We start from the raw sequence: 23,248 nt of genomic DNA, 5'->3' as shown, positions 1-23,248 counted from the left end.
ACCAATATGATATTTTAATTATGGGAGGCCGAAGTACTTAATTTCCTATTAATTTTAAATTTGTTTGAAGCAACTTTAAAAGGCTAAGATATTAATTTAGGAGGAGGGGGTGGGCCATGGCCCCTGCGGGCCTGCTCTTAGAATGGGTTTTTCTATTACCTTGTTATATTTGTAAGAATTCCAATGTGTATCCGTGTGAGTGTCTTTTTTTTTTTTTTTAAATGAATTTTTTTTCCAACAAAATTAATTATTGAAGTTTGATTCCCATGTTTTGCAATATTGTTTTTATTTTTTTGGTTCAATTAATTTTGATTGTTGAATGTTGAATGTTGTAGAAAAAAACAGAAGATAAAGTAATAATTGATAAGAAACAAAGAGGATGTATACTCTGTGACTGTGACAAACTAAAATAAGAAAACAAATTTAAAATAGGAACTAAAAGTACACGGCGCCACCAGTCGTCAAAATAATATGGTCATAACTAAAATTTCTTACATCGGATGTATACCAAAGTAAACAACTGTACCAACCTTTCTCTTCAATTTGCATATACCATATTAGGAACAAAACCAAATTGCATTGTTAAAGAACTATATTAATATTCTATATGTATGTAATAATAATAATAATGATAATAATAATATTTACCAATAAAATAATAATAATAATAATAATAACAACAAGAAGAAGGGATTTTCAGCACCTGTGCTCCTCAATTATTAGGATTTTGCAAGTTGGTCCTTTATTTTTATTTTTGGGTATTTTGGTCCATAAATTTCAGTTTTTGATGCACTGTTAGTCCTTAAATTATTTTTAATCTAATTTTTAGGTGTTCTGAGGTATGCACTAGACTTATTGCAAATTTGCAATAAGATAACAATAAAATTACAAAATCAAACAACTTCATAAGACCCTAGCATGTTGCATTATATGCATTGCACATTTTAAAACTGCAAAAAATTAGAGGAAAAATAGTTTAAAAATCAAGGTGCATAAAAAAGTTTGACAATCAAAATGCAAAATAATAATAATGAATAAATAAATGAATAATTAAAAGTAACCAAAGTGCAACGATGGAGTAAATTAAGGGAGCAGCTAAACTAATAACTCTAATAATAGCTTTCATAAAATTAAAGTTCCAACTGGTTGGGTTGTCATTTTCCTACAATATATATTTATTTTCACAGTCAATAATCTTACAAAGAGCTCATATACCAATCACCAGTTCTCTCTTTCTTTTTTATCTATAAATAAGATATAACTTGGTGCAATTACCAAAGAGAAAAAAAGAAGACAGCTTGTAGCAGTAGTACAAGTGAAAGTTGATATTCAGAGGAAGTGAAACATTTGTAATGTGGAAGATGAGAGTTGCAGTGATAGGTGGAGGGATTAGTGGGCTGGTTTCAGCTTATATTCTTGCCAAAAATGGAGTGGAAGTAGTTTTGTATGAGAAGGAAGATCACTTGGGAGGCCATGCCAAGACTGTAACCATTGATGGTCTTGATTTGGACCTTTTGGTTTCATGGTTTTCAACACCGTAAATTTCTCGACCCTTGTAAATGGATTCAATTTCACCCACATTTACAAATACATATGTATAGATATCTCTCTCTCTATATATATATATGAATATGAAACTGACTAGACATACATACATACGTACATACATATATATATGTGTGTGTGTGTGATATATATACATGGTAATAAATTAGTCTTTGGAAACAATGTTGGGTTTAACTCATTGTTGATGAAATTATGAAAATGGGAATCTCATGCAGGTAACATGTCCAAATATGGTGGAGTGGTTTGAGAGCCTTGCAGTTGACATGCAGAGATTAGATATGTCATTCTCAGTGAGTTTGGACCAAGGAAGAGGATGGGAATGGGGTGGTCAAAATGGTTTGTCAAGTTTGTTTGCACAGAAGAAGAATCTCTTCAATCCTTCCTTTTGGAAAATGCTTAGAGAAATTTTCAAGTTCAAGGATGATGTTATCAGGTACCTATTCTACTTTGTACGTATAATTATTTTCATATATGTACCATTTTCTTTTATTTCCCTTATTTGACTCCTTTATGTTTTCCTTTTACAGTTATCTTGAGATACTTGAGAACAACATGGACATTGATCGCAATGAAACTTTAGGACAGTTTGTCACGTCTCATGGTTATTCAGAATTGTTTCAGGAAGCTTATCTTGTGAGAGACTACTCAAGCTGTCGAGCATTATATTGTCTTTTCATTTTGTCATTTATTAAGTTTGGCAGGATATAAAATGGCATATTATTCCTGTAGGTTCCAATTTGTAGTTCAATATGGTCCTTCCCTTCAGAAGGAGTTATGAGCTTTTCTGCTTACTCTATTCTTTCATTTTTCCGCAATCATCATCTACTTCAGGTACAGATTACTTCTATCACAAGAAAATATTTCATGGCAAATAACATCTGAAAGTTTAAGTTTGCTATAGAGATCCAGATTATTACTTGAATTTATGCTTAAGTTTATATATATAAATATATATATATTTATTTATTTATTTATTTTTGTTTATGTTGCAGCTTTTTAGGAGTCCTCAATGGCTTGCAATTAAAGGGCAATCATATTATCTTGTGAATAAGGTGCTAATTTCTTCTTTAGTATATTCTAACATATATGCATGCGTATAGGTACTTTGGTTTTAGACTAAAACAAAATACTAATTCAGGTAAGAGAAGAGCTGGAGAGTAGAGGTTGTCGGATAAGAACTCGTTGTGAGGTCCATAAGATTGCAAGAAATGATGAGGGTAAGTGTAACACCCCGTCCCGAATCGCACCGGAATCCGTGCACGTTGACCGAGGTTGACCGTTGACCGTTGACCGAAGGGTCAAAAGTTGACTTTTTGACTCGGTGGGAATTTCGAGTTGACCAGGGTACCGTGGCGAAGTGCACGATGCCACGAGTTCGTAGACTGGTAGCACGTCGAAAACGGAGCTACGGTTTGAAAGTTATGGATGAAACAAGTTGCGGTCCAAACTGTCCAAGGGGTGCCGGAGTTGACTTTTTGTTTATGGGGAATTGAGCTTTGACTCATGCATGGTTGTGAAGTGCTCGTCGATACGAGTTCACAGACTAGCGGCACGCTCAAAACGGACATCCGGTTAAAAAGTTATGGACGTTTGAAGTTTACCGGATACCGTATTATTTTAATATTTTTTTTGGGTCGGTGAACAGTGAAACGCCACGTGTCAGTTTCTGATTGGTCCACGTGGCATGAACAGTGTCATGCAGGGGTTTTATTTGTTAAAACACTCGGGGAAGAGAGAGAAAGAGAGAGAAGAGAGAGAAAGAGAGAGAGGAGAGAGAAAGAGAGAGAGGAGAGAGAAAGAGCCACCGCCGGCCACCGGATTTTGTCACTGTTCCGGCCGAGTTACTGTACATGCGCCGGACAGAAAGCTTGCCCACCTCATTTCCGGCAAAACCTCCAAATTTCACGGCGAACGGCCGCCGGACGCGCCCGGATCGGACGTCCGAAGTTTGGCGGCGATTTTTCCCCTCCACCGCCGGCCACCGCGAATCGGCACTATTCCGGCCGATAAACAGTACACGCGCCTGACATCCTTGATCCTCTCCTCAAGTCCGGCCTACCCACCAAAAATCACGGCCATCGGACCACCGACGCGCCGGGATCGGAGCGTTTTCCGGCGAGGGGTCGAAAATCTTCAAACGGTGATTTCTCCGCCGTCCGACCTCTGTTTTGCTCACCGTCGGTCCCGTTGGATTGCTCTCCTCACGATCTACAAATCTGCAAAATTTCACAGCAAACGGCCACCGTCGGAAATTACTGTTCCGGCGACGGTTGCCGGTGACGTGGCGGCCCGCCGGAAATTACTGTTCCGGCGAGTACCCGAAAAATTCCGGCCAGCTCCAGTCCGCAGTGTTCGACCTCCTGAACCCAAATCCGACTTCCGTTTTCGCCAATTCGCGACGGTTTGGGAGAATTGCGGAGCCGAAACCCGAAAAGCTTCCCGACGAAATTCAAACCCCGTCGGGTACGATCATCGGAAATTAAGACCGGATCTGTGATTAGCATCACTCGAGCTTCGATTCGGTATATAATTCGTAAATTTTAGTTATCGTTTGGTGTTCGCTCCTCGGGTACCCATTTGGGGATTACCCGAATAAAATATTAATATTTGTGGTTTTGGTACTGTGGATGTTTTAGGTGCACGTGCAAGTAGCGGAGTCGATCCTGCGGAGGATCTTGATTGAGATACGTGCACAAGGTGAGTGACCCACCTTCAAATTAATTTTGGGGAATTTAATTGATGAATATATTATGTGTGAATTAAATATTTGGAATTTAATATCTATGTGCCAAATATTTATTGGATTTATTGTAGAATTATTTATGAATTTATTGGATTTAAGAAAATGCGAATTCTACAAATTTATGCCGTGTGGAATTATTTTATGGTTTTGAGGATTTTGAAATTGGTGTGGTTTTAATGGTAAATTGGGCACGATTTGATTTTCAAATATTTCAAGGAAAATATTTGGTTATATTGGTGATTTCAATTTTTATGAAATATGCCCATAAAATATTATGGGATTTGATTATGATATTTCGAGAAATTATTTATGCTTGGAAAAAATGTGGATATTTGAATTGATGGATTTGGGAGTTGGTGGATTTGAAAATCATGGAATTTATGGTATGGATTATAAGGAAATTGTGGAGAATTTCCCGGTTCAAGCGGATGGATTATGCCCGCTATGCTTATGAAAAATGTGAAATTTGTTTTATGATTTAAATTTATGGATTTTATAATTTTTAGATGCACCGTGCACGTACTGGTGTTCTGATTATGTGATATGGTATATGTGATATGGTTAGTGTGCACACGGTTGTGATTAGCGCGCAGGTGATGTGATTAGCGCGCAGGTGGCTGTGAGTAGCGCGCGGTTGATATTATGAGGGTGTCCTGTGGATGCCATCGGAGAGGGCGGCCACCCCCCTTTGGCCGGGACACCAGGTTAGCAGCGGCGCTGTGGGACGCCACGCGACCGTATGCCGGTTTCTTTCTATAACCTCCTGTCTGGCGGTACCTTGGGACGCTGGGTACTGTTGGCGCCACTGGTATATAGTGGGTGCATCAAATGATTTTCAAAACTGTGTTTTAAAAATAAAATGTTAATGAAAAATATAATTGTTACCGCTTCTGGTATTTAATTGATGTCTTGGTTTTCGGGGAATATGAATAAAGGGTTTTGTGAAATTGTTTTAAAAGGGGAACCTTTCCAACTGAGAGAATTGTAAGGGTTTTGAGAGAAAATATTATTTCCAAATAATTATTATTTATACTTATTACTGTGATATTATATGGTATAGTAGTAGGGTCGCTCACTGAGATGATTAGCATCTCACACTCTTAAATTCCGTTCCTCTAGGTACCAGGTTGTCGGTGTTCATTCGGAGCGGACTCGATCTTCATCGCTGTTTTACTTCGTGAAGTACCATGTTCTTCTTTATTGCAGTTGTACTATTTCTTTCACTCTTATTGTATTTATCTTGCACTGGATTACTGTATTTTTGTTTTGAAGTGCTGAAATTTGTGGAACCAATTTGTAGTTTGTGGGAGGAATAAGGGGATATTTTTGAAGTGTGTTTTCAGTGCAGGTGAATTTGTGGTAAGTAAATCCCTTAGGGGAGGTGCTGCCGGATTTTCCGTTGGAAGGTTCGGTGGTATTTCCCTGGGATCAGGGCTATCTAGGGTTCCGGGGAAGGAATTCTGGACGGGTCCTGACAGTTGGTATCAGAGCTCTAGGTTCTAGTATTCCTAAGGGACTGTGCATTGTTGTGCATCCCATCCGTGTCTATTCTCTCATTTTACCGTCTCAAAGCGTTCCTTCTGTTGTCTGGAAGCAAATTCGTTGTCCGAGTTTGAATAACTCTAATCTTCGGGGGTGTCAAAATATTTTTCCGATCGATTATCAAAATTAAATACTTTTCAAAGTGGTATTTGAAATTAAAGGTGTTTTATTCAAGTATTTTTGGTTTGTGTTCATACATGTATTTTTATGTATGTTGTTTGATATTATACTGCACCATATGGAGGCGGCGAACCAATGTGGTCCATGTAGAGCTAGCCCCATGATCATGTTGCCTACGAGTCCAGGGGATTGGACGGCCAATATAGGCAACCACCCTGGTTTGTATTGGTAGCAGAGTGTCGGCGACAGTTGGAATCATGGATTACGTAACATGTAGAAGGTGTTGTACGTACCTCCATTACAAGCGTGCATATTTTATTTTATGCTATGGATTTTAAGATATGATTTTCAATGTGGAGTTTTAACAATTGCCTATGCAAGTTAGGTATATTTGAAAAATATATTTTATTATTTGTTTTATGTTATGGTTTTTCCAAAAGCGACTTAAGGTTAAGTATCGCCAATTAAGAATCCAAAGCAGGGTATCGTTGAGTTCAAAAAGGAGATCTTAAAGGAAGCACGTGATTCAAAGTATGCGATACACCCCAAGGGTACCAAGACGTATGGAATGCTCACTGGATGACATGGTGGTTTGGCACGATAAAGGAAGTTGCAAGATCCGAATAAAGGTACTTAAGTCATCGATAAGTAAAAGTAGGGAGATGTAAATATGGATTTCGTGCTTAAACTATCATTCACAAAGAGAAGGTACGACAGCGTTTAGAGAATCAAGCAAGATCCGGATAGCGACTAAAGTTCTACTTGGTGGTTGATGAGGTTAATGAGATGAGGATGATTCCTTAGGCATGGTTGGATGTTTAAGCATGGTTATTTTCATTCTAGAAGCTAAGATCTTGATATCTTATTTCCTTGGAGATTTAAGGTTCGTATTGGTGGTGCTTTATCGATTCAAGTGGTTGATATTGTTGGTGATAATTTACAATGATAAGGAGTATGATTTTTGGGACGGAGTTAGAATTTAAGGAGTGTGGAATACTTTATTGGGTTAAGGATCTAGTGATTTGTTCATAGTATTGGTGGTGATGCTAGAATTAAGATTTAAATTTCTTATTGCTTGAGGTGTGGATTCATGGAATTTATTTGAAATGGGGGAAACTTAGGGTTTTCAAGAATGGTATTTGGATGTTGAGAATTTTATTCATGACCTTGATGAATTTAGTTAAAAGAAAGATTGATGTTTGTCGAGGTTAAGACTATTGGTTAATCAATGAGGAGCAAGGGTTTTATAATTGTAAGTACTAGGAGGGTAATCGAAGACAAGTGAATTAATCTCAACCTTAACTTGGTGATACCAGTATTTGAGGAAATTAGACTTAAGTTCTAATCTAACCTTTTAAAGTGCTGATCGAGTCACGAGAGTTGGTTGTTGGTTTAAGGATGCATACTTTAGAAGCACCTTATGGTTAGCGTTCGACTATGACCAAGACTTGTAGATCGTGTTCTCGTGGACCAATTTGACTATCCTTAATTAGTGGGCATGAGAAGGAAAGTTGCACAAGAGGGAAGTTAAAGTCACTATTAGGCGAATGTAGTGGAAGATGCTTTGAGTAGGAAGGCTACTGGATCCCTTGCTCACATCCAAGTCATCCAACTACCTCTCATGGTGGAGTTGAAGAAGATGGGGGTGTTAATGCATAAGCACCCTTCAGGAGTTCTTATGGCTAGCTTCCAGGTACGACCGGTGTTGGTGGATCGTATAGTAGAGACCCAAATGGAAGATCCTAAGTTGAGGACAATTAAGGGCAAGGTACAAGAAGGTCTTGATCCGGAATTTTCCATAAGGAGGGATGGAGCCCTCGTGTATAAAGGACGACTTTGTGTTCCGGATATTCCAGGACTCAAGAAGGAGATTTTGGAGGAGGCGCATAGCTCGATGTATGCGATGCATCCTGGGAGTACCAAGATGTATCGGACGCTTGTTAAGTATTATTGGTGGATTGGTATGAAGAGAGAAGTGGCAGACTTTGTATCAAAGTGTTTGATTTGTCAACAAGTGAAAGCAGAAAGACAGAAGCCTTCGGGACTACTCCAACCTTTACCGATTCCCGTGTGGAAGTGGGAAGAACTCAACATGGACTTCGTATTCAAGCTTCCTTCCACACCTAGAAGGTACGACGGCATTTGGGTAATCATTGATCGTCTCACCAAGTCGGCACACTTCCTACCGGTACGAGAACATTTTTCACCCGAGAAGTTAGCTTAGTTGTTCGTGCAACGCATTGTAAGTCTTCATGGAGTACCGTTAGCCATCGTCTCCGATCGAGATCCGCGCTTTACTTCACGACTATGGCGGAAATTGGCTGATGCACTAGGAGCAAGACTTAACTACAGCACCGCTTTTCACCCGCAATCTGATGGACAAGCAGAGTGCACAATTCAGACATTAGAAGACCTGCTAAGGTCTTGCATTATGCAGTTTCGTGGTAGCTGGGATGAACAACTGCCATTGATAGAGTTTTGTCCTCCTGCGTACCGTGAGGCGAGAAGGAGAGAGTTCGAGGAACTGCGACAGGGGAACATGACAGTGACCGAGTACGAGAGGAGATTCCGAGAACTATCAGGATTCTGCATGCACCTAATTCCCGACGATCACACGAAGAAGGTGAGGTTCATAGATGGATTGAAAGAGAGCATCGGCTACACCCTTTCTGGATCAGTACATCCCACCTATCAGTCCGCCAGGGATGCAGCGCTCGAGCTAGAAAGACAGGAGGAGATACACAGACCCTCGAGGCGCAGATCATTCGAAGGATCGTATAGCGGAGTACCTCGACAGGGGGCAGCTAAGAAGAGCCATAGCTCAGGCTCAGACAGTGATGGGTTAAGCCCACGAGGCAGATTCCAGAGGAGAGATAGTTATCGCATGCCCCAGCCAGCTCGCCATTCGATCATCGTGGATGCAAGCTCGTATCAGCAGTCACGCATTGGTTCTCCGCGGATTTGTCCACTTTGTAGGGGGAATCATTCTGGGCAGTGTCAGATGGATGGTTTATGCTTTCGGTGTGGGCAGCCAGGCCACATAAGGAGGGATTGCCCTTATGGTAGCGGCAGTGTGCTAGAAGCAGGTCGACGGACACAGCATACGGGGATATTTCCAGGACAGAATTCCCAGGGGAGTCAGCCAGTAGGAGTTTCTTCGGGATCAGTCTAGCCGTCTGCAGGATCGAGTCGAGGTAGAGGAAAGAGACCCCAACAGACAAGTCAAGGTCGGGTGTTTGCTATGACGCAGCAGGGAGCCAGGACTACGCCCGACGATTTCACAGATCAAGTGATGGAAGCAGACCTGATCCTGTTGGATCTATCCGGACTTGAAGTAGTGTTGGGCATGGATTGGTTGGTAAGGAACTACTTAGTCGAGGAAGCGACATGGGAGCCCGAAGCGCAGGTGCATGATCAGAACCCTTGTTTGTTCCAGTGACGCGCGGAAATTTCGAGGACGAAATTTTTGTAAGGGGGGAAGGCTGTAACACCCCGTCCCGAATCGCACCGGAATCCGTGCACGTTGACCGAGGTTGACCGTTGACCGTTGACCGAAGGGTCAAAAGTTGACTTTTTGACTCGGTGGGAATTTCGAGTTGACCAGGGTACCGTGGCGAAGTGCACGATGCCACGAGTTCGTAGACTGGTAGCACGTCGAAAACGGAGCTACGGTTTGAAAGTTATGGATGAAACAAGTTGCGGTCCAAACTGTCCAAGGGGTGCCGGAGTTGACTTTTTGTTTATGGGGAATTGAGCTTTGACTCATGCATGGTTGTGAAGTGCTCGTCGATACGAGTTCACAGACTAGCGGCACGCTCAAAACGGACATCCGGTTAAAAAGTTATGGACGTTTGAAGTTTACCGGATACCGTATTATTTTAATATTTTTTTTGGGTCGGTGAACAGTGAAACGCCACGTGTCAGTTTCTGATTGGTCCACGTGGCATGAACAGTGTCATGCAGGGGTTTTATTTGTTAAAACACTCGGGGAAGAGAGAGAAAGAGAGAGAAGAGAGAGAAAGAGAGAGAGGAGAGAGAAAGAGAGAGAGGAGAGAGAAAGAGCCACCGCCGGCCACCGGATTTTGTCACTGTTCCGGCCGAGTTACTGTACATGCGCCGGACAGAAAGCTTGCCCACCTCATTTCCGGCAAAACCTCCAAATTTCACGGCGAACGGCCGCCGGACGCGCCCGGATCGGACGTCCGAAGTTTGGCGGCGATTTTTCCCCTCCACCGCCGGCCACCGCGAATCGGCACTATTCCGGCCGATAAACAGTACACGCGCCTGACATCCTTGATCCTCTCCTCAAGTCCGGCCTACCCACCAAAAATCACGGCCATCGGACCACCGACGCGCCGGGATCGGAGCGTTTTCCGGCGAGGGGTCGAAAATCTTCAAACGGTGATTTCTCCGCCGTCCGACCTCTGTTTTGCTCACCGTCGGTCCCGTTGGATTGCTCTCCTCACGATCTACAAATCTGCAAAATTTCACAGCAAACGGCCACCGTCGGAAATTACTGTTCCGGCGACGGTTGCCGGTGACGTGGCGGCCCGCCGGAAATTACTGTTCCGGCGAGTACCCGAAAAATTCCGGCCAGCTCCAGTCCGCAGTGTTCGACCTCCTGAACCCAAATCCGACTTCCGTTTTCGCCAATTCGCGACGGTTTGGGAGAATTGCGGAGCCGAAACCCGAAAAGCTTCCCGACGAAATTCAAACCCCGTCGGGTACGATCATCGGAAATTAAGACCGGATCTGTGATTAGCATCACTCGAGCTTCGATTCGGTATATAATTCGTAAATTTTAGTTATCGTTTGGTGTTCGCTCCTCGGGTACCCATTTGGGGATTACCCGAATAAAATATTAATATTTGTGGTTTTGGTACTGTGGATGTTTTAGGTGCACGTGCAAGTAGCGGAGTCGATCCTGCGGAGGATCTTGATTGAGATACGTGCACAAGGTGAGTGACCCACCTTCAAATTAATTTTGGGGAATTTAATTGATGAATATATTATGTGTGAATTAAATATTTGGAATTTAATATCTATGTGCCAAATATTTATTGGATTTATTGTAGAATTATTTATGAATTTATTGGATTTAAGAAAATGCGAATTCTACAAATTTATGCCGTGTGGAATTATTTTATGGTTTTGAGGATTTTGAAATTGGTGTGGTTTTAATGGTAAATTGGGCACGATTTGATTTTCAAATATTTCAAGGAAAATATTTGGTTATATTGGTGATTTCAATTTTTATGAAATATGCCCATAAAATATTATGGGATTTGATTATGATATTTCGAGAAATTATTTATGCTTGGAAAAAATGTGGATATTTGAATTGATGGATTTGGGAGTTGGTGGATTTGAAAATCATGGAATTTATGGTATGGATTATAAGGAAATTGTGGAGAATTTCCCGGTTCAAGCGGATGGATTATGCCCGCTATGCTTATGAAAAATGTGAAATTTGTTTTATGATTTAAATTTATGGATTTTATAATTTTTAGATGCACCGTGCACGTACTGGTGTTCTGATTATGTGATATGGTATATGTGATATGGTTAGTGTGCACACGGTTGTGATTAGCGCGCAGGTGATGTGATTAGCGCGCAGGTGGGTGTGAGTAGCGCGCGGTTGATATTATGAGGGTGTCCTGTGGATGCCATCGGAGAGGGCGGCCACCCCCCTTTGGCCGGGACACCAGGTTAGCAGCGGCGCTGTGGGACGCCACGCGACCGTATGCCGGTTTCTTTCTATAACCTCCTGTCTGGCGGTACCTTGGGACGCTGGGTACTGTTGGCGCCACTGGTATATAGTGGGTGCATCAAATGATTTTCAAAACTGTGTTTTAAAAATAAAATGTTAATGAAAAATATAATTGTTACCGCTTCTGGTATTTAATTGATGTCTTGGTTTTCGGGGAATATGAATAAAGGGTTTTGTGAAATTGTTTTAAAAGGGGAACCTTTCCAACTGAGAGAATTGTAAGGGTTTTGAGAGAAAATATTATTTCCAAATAATTATTATTTATACTTATTACTGTGATATTATATGGTATAGTAGTAGGGTCGCTCACTGAGATGATTAGCATCTCACACTCTTAAATTCCGTTCCTCTAGGTACCAGGTTGTCGGTGTTCATTCGGAGCGGACTCGATCTTCATCGCTGTTTTACTTCGTGAAGTACCATGTTCTTCTTTATTGCAGTTGTACTATTTCTTTCACTCTTATTGTATTTATCTTGCACTGGATTACTGTATTTTTGTTTTGAAGTGCTGAAATTTGTGGAACCAATTTGTAGTTTGTGGGAGGAATAAGGGGATATTTTTGAAGTGTGTTTTCAGTGCAGGTGAATTTGTGGTAAGTAAATCCCTTAGGGGAGGTGCTGCCGGATTTTCCGTTGGAAGGTTCGGTGGTATTTCCCTGGGATCAGGGCTATCTAGGGTTCCGGGGAAGGAATTCTGGACGGGTCCTGACAGTAAGTACTACCCGATAACATGGTTTTCTCAGGAGATAATTAGAACCGTTTTCGGGCCACCTTCTGACATATATTTGATAACGCTTAGCAGGTTGCATAGTTCTTTCTGGAGAAGGTTCGGAAGAAGTGTATAGCGGGTGCATATTGGCTGTCCATGCCCCTGATGCTGTGAGATTATTAGCAGAACAAGTTACTCCTGATGAGCTCAGAGTCCTTGGTGCTTTCCAATATGTCCATAGGTTTGAATCCCATCAAATAATAAAAAAGATGATGGATTACTGCATCTATGTGTATAGTGATTCTTTAAATCTCTACTGGCAGTGATATTTCCTTCATCACGATGAAAATTTAATGCCTCGAAATCAAGCAACATGGAGTGCTTTGAATTTTATAGGAAGTAGAGACAACAAAGTATGTTTGACATACTGGCTCAATGTTCTTCAGGTTAGTACCCAACAGAAGTCTTGTTTGACATACTCCTAATATTCATCGCGATTAATCATGCTATTGCTGTATGTGTTACGGAATTGGGAGAAAAACAAATAGCAACGGAAACAAAGAAAGCGAAGAACAAACACACAATTAACGTGGAAACCCTTGACGGGAAAAACCACGGGCAGGGAGAAGCAAATCCAATATCGAAAGATTGGTACAAAAGGTGAGCCTGACTGCGCGATACCTTCTATCGGCTTGAGACCTCCGCTTCCACCACAGAGCCCCAAATTTTTCTCCAAAATTTAGTTTTACCAAATGGGTCGCACCGCGAGCTTTTCGGGTCGGGTCAACAAGAATTCGGGTCACAAACTCTAACAGTATGCTTCACCAATAATTTGATTGTCCTAAGAAAGGTTCCATTATGCACTATAATATGTTAACCAAGCTCTGGAAACTTTGAACTTTTAGAACATTGGCGAAACGAGTCTTCCTTTCCTCGTGATTGTAAATCCAGAAAATCCACCAAAACATACCTTGCTTAAGTGGTCAACTGGCCATCCAGTCCCATCTGTTGCTGCTTCAAAAGCTTTGCTTGAGCTGCATCATATCCAAGGCAAGAGAGGAATTTGGTTCTCTGGAGCATACCAGGGTGAGTTTGCTTTCCTGTTTGTAAGAAATAATAAATATTGGAAACATGAAAAACAGAGGAATGCATGTTATTGAGCTAATTGCTTCCTCTGTTTCTTGATAACTAAATCAAAGAGTAAAAGCAGAAATACAACAGGATGACGACGAGTAAAAACAAGAAAGTTTCCCTCGAAACCATAGATTTTGATGTCTAGGAATATGATACATACATGGTCTGGATTAATCGTTTGGTTCTTATCCATTGTGGAGGTCATTTTCATGTTCAAGTTGTAATACAAAAATATTAAAATATGCATAATATATGAATATATGTGTGGAACAAAATACAAATAAAATATAAAAAATTAACAAAATAAATACAAATACAACCTGAAAATCCTTTAGCTTTGATCTGTGTATGAAGAATAAATTAATCCGAGGCCTGTGTGGTACCACAGTGTCTGACAATTTTCGTCCAATCGGTGCAGATGTTTTTCCGACGGTTGTCTCTCAGGATACAACGGAATCAAAAAAACTCTCGGATTTAGCATCTTTGAAGCTTTTTCTTCGAACTTTTTAGTGTACTAGATCTTTTCCACTCTTCCTAAGTAAAATATGCCAGGAAAAAAAACAATATGCAAGAAAAACACCTTTTTCTTATTTTTTTCTCAAAAAACATGAAGGAGAGTGAGAGGTTTTTCAAAAATTAATTAAAAAATGAAAACCCTTTGTTTTCTTTTTCTTTTTCTTTTTTTCACTTTTTCCAAAACGTAAAAACCACTTAAAGCCCATTAACTCCCCACTAACCCCACTAACCCAAATCATTCAATAAAGAAAACGTTTAAAAATGTTACACAAGTCTACCTTAATAATCTAAATAGCCAATATTTTCCCTATGTTTTGATGATTTGTTTTCGCTTTACAATTTCTGACTCTTAGTGTCTATGCAAAGTTTCTTTCAGGTTATGGATTTCATGAGGATGAACTGAAGGTAGTTATTGGAAGTTATAATTCTTTTAAACTATTATAAAATAAAATGATAAAAATGTCAAATAATGATTAATGCTCAATGGTACTTTTTCTTGATTATATATCAAAGAAAAAGATTACATAGATCTCAAACAATCCTATATCAGATTTGTATAATGCAGTTTGAAAATAAGTTGTCGTTTGCAGGCTGGAATTTCTTCCACGCATGGGATTCTAGGAGAAAGTTGCGCCCTTTTGAGCAACCCAAAACACATGGTACCTTCACTGGTAGAAACAGGGGCAAAACGATTTGTCACTAGATTTCTTAGACATTTTATCTCCAACGGATGTTTGATGTGAGTATACTCGTTATCCAAATTCTGGATCAGTTACTTTCATCTTAGCTTGCTATGCATAAAACATTGTAAACAACAGAACCAATTTCATTTCCTTTATTGATTTGGTTAATGCATGCGAAAGTTTCTATTACATATTAACACAAGAGCGGAAAAATGATATTGGAGACTATATGTTGTTATAGTTTACTTGAGGAAGGAGGCACTATTTTCACATTAGGGAAAACAACAAAAAGATGTTCCATTAAGACAGTTCTGAAAGTTCACAATCCACAGTTTTACTGAAAAGTATGTACTCTTTGCTGCTAAAGAACAGTGCTGAAGTCATTTGGTTTAAACTTTAAATTGTATGATCTATTTGTCAGGTCATGACACAGGCAGAGCTAGGCTTTGCTGATGCATATGTCAATGGAGATTGCTATTTTGTTGATAAAGATGAAGGTCTTCTGCACATTTTTGAGTAGGGGTGGGCAAAATCCAATCCAACCCATTCAACCCGTCCAATCAAATCCATTTTTAACGGTTTGGATTGGATTTTTATATTAATTGGATTGGATTAGGTTCAAAATATTATAAATTGTATGGATTGGATTGGTTATGGATTGGAAATATAAATCCAATCAAATCTAAATAATATATTATATAACTAAAAAATTATATATTTTTTTATTTTTTTCATTTTTATATATTAATTTTTAATTTTTTTTCCATTTTTATATATTGATTTTTAATATATATATATATATATAAATATTTTTCTTTTACGTTATCATATCCCAAATCTCAAATCAAATTGTAACTTATAACCCTAAACTAAACATTTACGTACCTTTGTTGCTGCCCACCATCAGTCCATCACCATTACCATAATATATATATTTTTTACATCCTCATTATATATATATATATATATATATCTACATATATTGTATCCAATTGCTACTTATATATATATATATATATATATATATATATATATATATGTTTAAATATAATTTATTGTTAATTTTATTGTTTTGATCTTTGTAGAGCTTACAGCATCAACTAAAATTAATGAATCTATCAACGTTGATTGACTTATGATTTACTAAAGTTTTAAGGTTAAAAAAAAAAAAAGAATTATGTATTGATTCTTGAGTGAATGAATTTTGATGAATATATTATTTTAAATTATTTGTTCTAACAATTTTAATAATTTTATAGGAGTGAGATGATGACATTAATATTTGCTATTTAATAAGTGCATGATGTGTATCATTTGCTACATTTTCTTCTTTATTTTCTATTGTAAACTATGTTGTATTATTCTAATTGTATTTTATGTTTGGATAATTATAATTTATTATTTATATTTCATATTTGGAAAATTTTTATTTGTATTATATATTTATAAATTAGTTGTTTCAAACCTATCAACCAATGCAAACCAAACCGATCATAAATGGTTTGGTTTGATTTGGATTTAATATTTTAATGATTTGGTTTGGATTGTAAATTAGAAAAACCGATATATATGGATTGGGTTATATTTTGGTTTAAAACCGAACCAACCCAATTCATGCCCATCCCTATTTTTGAGGTATATTATAGATAAATTTTCCATCGATGATAATAATATCTTCTGGTTTTTTTCATTGAACACATGCGGCAAAATCCTTTTGCAGATTTTTGTTGCCAACAGAGATGCAAATCATTCCATCTCTAAGGCAACTAAGAAAAGGTATTTACTTAACGTAAAAATTAGCGACTGGTAGTCATTTCCTGCATATCATTAACTGGTTATTTGCTTTTTGTTAGCTCCAGGGGATGGTGGACACCATTGTTATTAACAGCTAGTATATCGTCAGCAATATACTTCTTTCAGCATGTCTCGAGGCACTCTTACACAAGCTCGCAGAAACATCTCTCGTCATTACGACCTGGTATGCTAGCTTAATCTGCAAGAATTAGTCTCAAACACATTGGTAAATTACCATATACCTAACTTCAAATGCTGTGAAGCCGGGATAGCTTGTATATCAAGTTAACACAATTAGCAACAAGATTAAACTCATTTAACTACTGCATACTTAGTGAAAGTATGTCTAAGACTGAAAATTTTCAATTTTTCTCTATGAGTAATTTCTTGTTCTTTAGATTCTTAAACCAATAGGTATTCGTCAAGATGCAGCTTCCAATTGGTTTTGGTGTTTTTGCAGAGTAATGAACTTTTTGCTTTATTCTTGGGTGAAACAATGCAGTACTCCTGTGGTATATTTAAGGTCAGAACTATAATATTTCTACAAATTGACATTAACACTATCAATAGAAACTGTGATTTTGAAGGTTTAACTTGTATTTGCTTCCATGTTGAACTACTTTTAATAGACAAAAGATGAAGATTTAAACTCGGCACAAAGGAGAAAGATCTTTACTCTGATTGAAAAAGTGAGTCTTGTTTTATTAACATTTCTGTCAAATATTCTATTTGTCGTCATAAGATGATTCAAAGAGTTTTCCTTTGTATTTTCAATATAGGCTAGAATTCAAAAGAAGCATGAAGTTCTTGGGATTGGATGTGGTTGGGGAGTCTTTGCTATTGAACTTGTCAAACAAACCGGTTGCAAGTACACAGGCATTACTCTGTCAGAGGAGCAGCTGAAATTTGCAGAAAAGAAAGTTGCAGATGTTGGATTACAGGTCTCAAACTTACTGATGAAATTTTGCATATAAAAAACATTTCCTTAGTTTGTTAGATCTGCATTGTATAATGTCTAGTTCCTTCGGATGGTTTTTTTGGCTATCTACTGGATTAAGACCATCTAAAATTATCCAAATGCTACATGAAAATTAATTTGAGCTATAGTCAGAACATATTGGGAGTTTAACCAACTATTTTGTCAGGACCACATCAAATTTCTACTTTGTGACTATCGCCAATTGCCCGATACACCTAAATTCGACAGAATCATATCTTGGTAAGCAGCACATTTATGATTTGCAATCAAATTTTCATCAACAATCTAATAACACTTCCAATTTGTTCAGTGAGATGTTAGAACATGTTGGCCATGATAATATGAATGATTTCTTTGGTTGTTGTGAATCTATATTAGCAGAAGATGGGATTTTTGTTCTACAGGTAAAAATATATTGACCCTTTGTCTATGTCCTAGTTTGGTTTGAGTATTGCCATAAGGAAGCAGTATAAATATGTTGCTAATTATGATCAATTTTCATTTTCATTTAGTTCACTTCGTTACCTGATGAACGGTATGAGGAGCACATAAGAAGTTCAGATTTCATCAAAGAATATATTTTCCCTGGAGCTTGTATACCTTCATTAAGTAGGGTAACATCAGCTATGGTTGCTGCATCAAGATTTTGGTAATTAAAAAGTTTCATTTAACTGGCCCAAATTTTCATTAATCAATGTACGCTTTATTTTAACAAGATTATTTAATAATGAAATGGCAGTGTGGAACACCTGGAAAACATTGGATCTCATTACTATAGAACACTGAGATCGTGGAGGAACAATTTCTTGGAAAAGAAAAGGTATACATATATAAGGAAATAATTATGTATTTAATTTTAGTTATGTCTAAAATCCCCAAAAAAAAAGAAAAAAAAAAAAAAAGAAGAAGAAGAAAAAAGTTATGTCTAAATAAATCTAATGCAGGTAGCTACATAATTAATTTCATCTAAAAGTATAGCAAAATACGGCATTTTTTAAATTCACTTTTTTTTTTTTGGTCGTCGATCACTAAAATTTCAAAAAAATAAAAAAAACTTTTCACTTTTTATAAAAAGATATTATATCTTGTAATTAAGTTCATTAGGGATCAGAATAAATAATTCTGAAAGTGACATAACAAAATAGAAATGACCTTTCCTTATTTCAGAAAACTATGAAGCAATATATATTAATTATTGTATTCATCTAGCTCACCATTCAGAATTTTATTGAGCTTCCCAGCTAGCAGATAAAAATTAAAAGAAATTCTTAGCAAATAACTAACGAATAATTTTAAATAATTTTGAAAGTCACATAAAAAAAAAAGAAGAAAAGAAATAATCTCTCCCTGTTTCTGAAAAATCTGAGCAATTATTCGTTTCATTTGCCTTCTCCAGTAAGGCTTTTATTGAGCTTCCTAGATAGCAAACAAAAATTAAAAGAAAGTCTAAACATCAAATAGCTCATGAGTGTTAATTTAAATAAGGAAAAATTTCATTTAAATCTCTTAATTTTGCTTAAATTGTACTCAGACTCTACATTTTTGGAAAACTATTACTTCGACTCAGCTGTCAGTTTTTAACAATTTAAATTATAATTGTATTTTTACAATATTATTCAAGAACAAAATATTGATTTTTAACCTTTAGCTTAAATTTTTAAAATTAACATGTGACAACTAATAAATTAGTTTATTTATATGGATATATGGATATTGAAAACTAGAAGAGATTAATGATGATTTTTCAAAAATATGGGATGTAAATGTAATTATGATAAAACTAAAAAGGATTTAAATGAAAGTTAACCTTTAAACAAAACATAACAAAATAGAAATGATCTCTTCCTACTTCTAAAAAATCTGAATCATTTATTCTCTTCATTAACCTGTAAATTGAGGCTTTTATTGAGCTTTTTATTTAGCAGATGAAAATTCAATGAAAGTCTAAACAACAAATAACTACTCGTCGTTCCATTTCAAATTATTGAAAAAAAAAAGAAAAAAGGGTCAATCAATCAGTTATATGATCGAAAACCATTTTTGGACTTTTGAAAACCAATTACTTGATAGATTTTGATCAATGTTGATTTTTTTATCAATGACGTCAAGAGGGGAAAAAAAAAAAATTGAAAACCATTACATAGGCTCATATATCAGTTTTGAACAATTAATTTTAACAATTTAAACTATAATTATATTTTTACAATATTATTCGATAATAAAATATTAATTTTTAACCTTATCTTAAATTATTAAAATTAACCTGTAGCAGCTAATAACTTAGTTTATTTTGATGGATATTAAAAACTAAAAAAAAGTTAACGACGATTTTACAAAAAGATAAAATATAAATGTAACTATGATAAAACTTAAAACTAAAAAAGTTATATATGATTAAAGCAAAAAAAAAGTTATATATGAAAGTTAGCCATTAAATAATTTTGAAAGTGACATCATAACAAAATAAAAATGATCTTTTCCTAAATTTAAAAATTTGAATCAATTATTCTCCTCGTCTACCTATCCATTCAGGATTTTTTTATTGAGCTTGTTATTTGGCAAACAAATATTAAATGAAAGTCTAAACAATAAATAACTAGTTGTCGTACGCTTTCAAATTATTGAAAGAAAAGGTCAATCAATCAGTTATATGATTGGAAGCCATTTTTGGACTTTCGAAACCCAATTGCTTGATAGATTTCGATCAATGTAGATTTTTTTACCAATGAAGTCAAGGTAAAAAATACTACCCCTTTTTTTTTTATTATTTATTTGATTCTTTGTGTTTATTCATATTTTTGGTTGGTTGGTTTTTCGATTTTCGATTGATTTTTTTGGATGTTATTGGGAATTTAATAATAACGATGTATAAAATTATTAAAACAGAATATTGAATATAAACAAATATATGTAAAAAAATTGCTAATAATATTATTTGGACAATTTAGGTAAACCGTCGGTTTTCCAAATCTAAAACTACTATTGCATTTTGTGAATCGGTTAACCAAATGATCACGGTTGCTTATTTTGATTTTCAGTTCGGTAGGGTTGGTTTTTCAATTAAAATAAACACCCCTAAAAATAACTCATGTGCATTAATTTAAAATAATTAAAAGCAAAAGCCATTATCATTTCAAACAATGATTTCGAATTCGAATATAAGGGAAGAAAAAAAAACTGATGTGAGTTTGAATTATATTAACAATCTAGATTTTTAATGTTTTGAATTGGTCATTAATTGTTTGTGGTTGTAGTGAAATCCTTGCACTTGGATTCGATGAAAGATTCATTCGGACGTGGCTATATTATTTCGATTATACTGCAGCAGGTTTCAAGACACGAACAATTGGAAATTACCAGGTATATTTACATATAAACATTTTCATATCTTGCTTTTGATTTTGCTTGTTAATTAATTGTTCGTATGTAGCTCTCTATTTTCAAAGGCCATCATAAATAGCCGCTTGGTTGATATCTTAACCATTTTTGCACTTGTTCTTCTTATAACTTTAATTTTCTCTTCATGCCTACCCTACGTGGTAGATGCCATCGTCCTATGGACTGTCATTTTAATTAGTTTTTGGATACATCATTTCATAGTTTAATGCTATAAATATTTTTCCATAGAAAGATGAACAAAGATATATATATATATATATATTTTTGGATTTGATCAAATAAATGCTATAGATAAACATATGGTTTTTATTTATTTATTTATTTATTTTTTCTCTAAATAAATGTTATAAACCTTTTAGCCGACAACCATAGGCGGACCCAAGTAGGGCCCAGCGGCAGGTGCCCCTCTCAAAATTTTTTTTCTTTTTTTTTTTTTTTTTGAAAAAAAACTCCCTCTTTAGTGTTTTTCCGTCCTCTCTTGTACATTTGGAAATTTTTTTTTGGGATAATTTCACCAGCTTTTGATTATTATTATTATTATTATTTTATTGTTTTTTAGGTAATTTCCCCAGCTTTTGATTATTATTATTATTATTATGTGTTTTAGTAATTTGTTTCATTATTATAATCGTTATTATTATTATTTTTATTTTTGCAAATTTTTCTACATTTTTCTTTCAGTTATCTATATTTTATCTTTTTTTATCCCACTTATCTAAAATTTTGTTATATTTTTCTATTTTATACTTGTAATACTTATTAGCAATTTTTTTGTTACATTATATTTATTTAATTGCTACAATAAATTTATAATTAAAATTAGAAATATTCTTTTTTGAAAAAGAAAATATAATATTTATTAAATTATTTTTTGTTCTACTTTGAAATCTATGTAAACTTTTAATTTTAATGAAAATTTTATTTATTGTTTATTATTTTTCTTAATTTATTTTTGTCATTACACATTTAAATACATATTAAATTTCGAATAGTTATGGAGAAATACTTATAAATAAAAATATTTACTTCATGAATATCAAAGGATTATATGTTCCAACAAACATTTGTAAAAGAAATTTGTTAGCCTCTAAATCATATTTTCCTTTTCTTGAAAAATATTTTAGTGAATATTCTAATTAGTTAGACTTTAAAATAGCTAAATTTATTATATTTTTTTTCCGTGTAATTATTTCTTCAAGCCACACATTAGAAAACAATCAAGACTTGACTACGTAATGGTGCCCCTCTTAAGAAAAAATTTCTGGTCCGTCACTGCATACAATTATGACATAACATGGTCTCCATGGTGACATTGTAGAACAGTTTTATTTTTATATTTATTTTTATTTTTATTAACTGACGTTATAGTAACATAAGTATTATTTTTTTCTATCAAAGCCTTACAATTTGAATCCCTCTCTCACAGAATTTTTTAAAAAAGGACGCACCATTTATCTATATGCAATATATATACACACAAATTTTGGTATGTGCCATCAGCATCCGATTGCTTGTAATTAATGAAATATATAACTGCAAAAGGTACATGTAAATGGTTGTAAATGCTCAATCTAATATGAGCATTTATACCCATCCAATAGGGCAAAATTAATATACACATGTACTCATATATACATACAAGTTTTGAATTATAGATAATTAAATTACATCGAAACTGACCTATATTACTTGTGTTTAATTTGTAGATTGTGTTTTCACGCCCTGGAAATGTTGCAGCACTTGGCAATCAATAAAACGCTATCGATGTTTTTTTTTTTTTTTTTTTTTTAAAAATAATAATCTTATCGCCCTTAATTTTTGTTTTTGTTGCAAGAGAACCCAAATATACAACATTTTGATGCTTCAGAAATGTTGTAAACAGATGGTTGATCTGTTGTTTAGTGCTGTCCTCTTCGTAAAAATAATTAATTTCTCTGCACTGTTGCTAAATATATATATTCTTATAAATAAACATAAATTTCAGCAACATTTTTCTTTTAGTAAGTACCAGCTCCATTAATTATGTAAAATAATTAATAAATAAATTTTATAATCCATGATCGCTGGATTGTGGCAAAAATATTGTCCTTTGTACTTCAATTTATTATTATGTTAATAGCATACAAAGCAATCAACAAATGGCAAAACGAAACGGATAAGCATTTAATATTTAATACAAACATAAACCCCATCTTGACCAAAGTTCTCCAATACACCAACTATTTTAATGTCCTGACTTGTTACAAGTCACCCTTTCAGGGAAAGATTGTGAAATAAAAAGTTAAACTTGAGT

At 35.6% G+C, this 23,248-nt stretch overlaps 1 pseudogene; it reads left to right on the top strand.

Moving 5' to 3' along the window:
- The first annotated feature begins 1,361 nt into the window (after window positions 1-1,361).
- Window positions 1,362-22,709, top strand: LOC107422773 (uncharacterized; annotated as a pseudogene).
- Window positions 22,710-23,248: the final 539 nt, after the last annotated feature.

The sequence above is a fragment of the Ziziphus jujuba genome, chromosome 3, assembly GCF_031755915.1.
Source record: "Ziziphus jujuba cultivar Dongzao chromosome 3, ASM3175591v1".
NCBI classification, from domain to species: Eukaryota; Viridiplantae; Streptophyta; class Magnoliopsida; order Rosales; family Rhamnaceae; genus Ziziphus; species Ziziphus jujuba.
The sequence above is the reverse complement of the archived record's forward strand: the minus strand, read 5'-3'. Positions and strand labels throughout refer to the sequence as shown.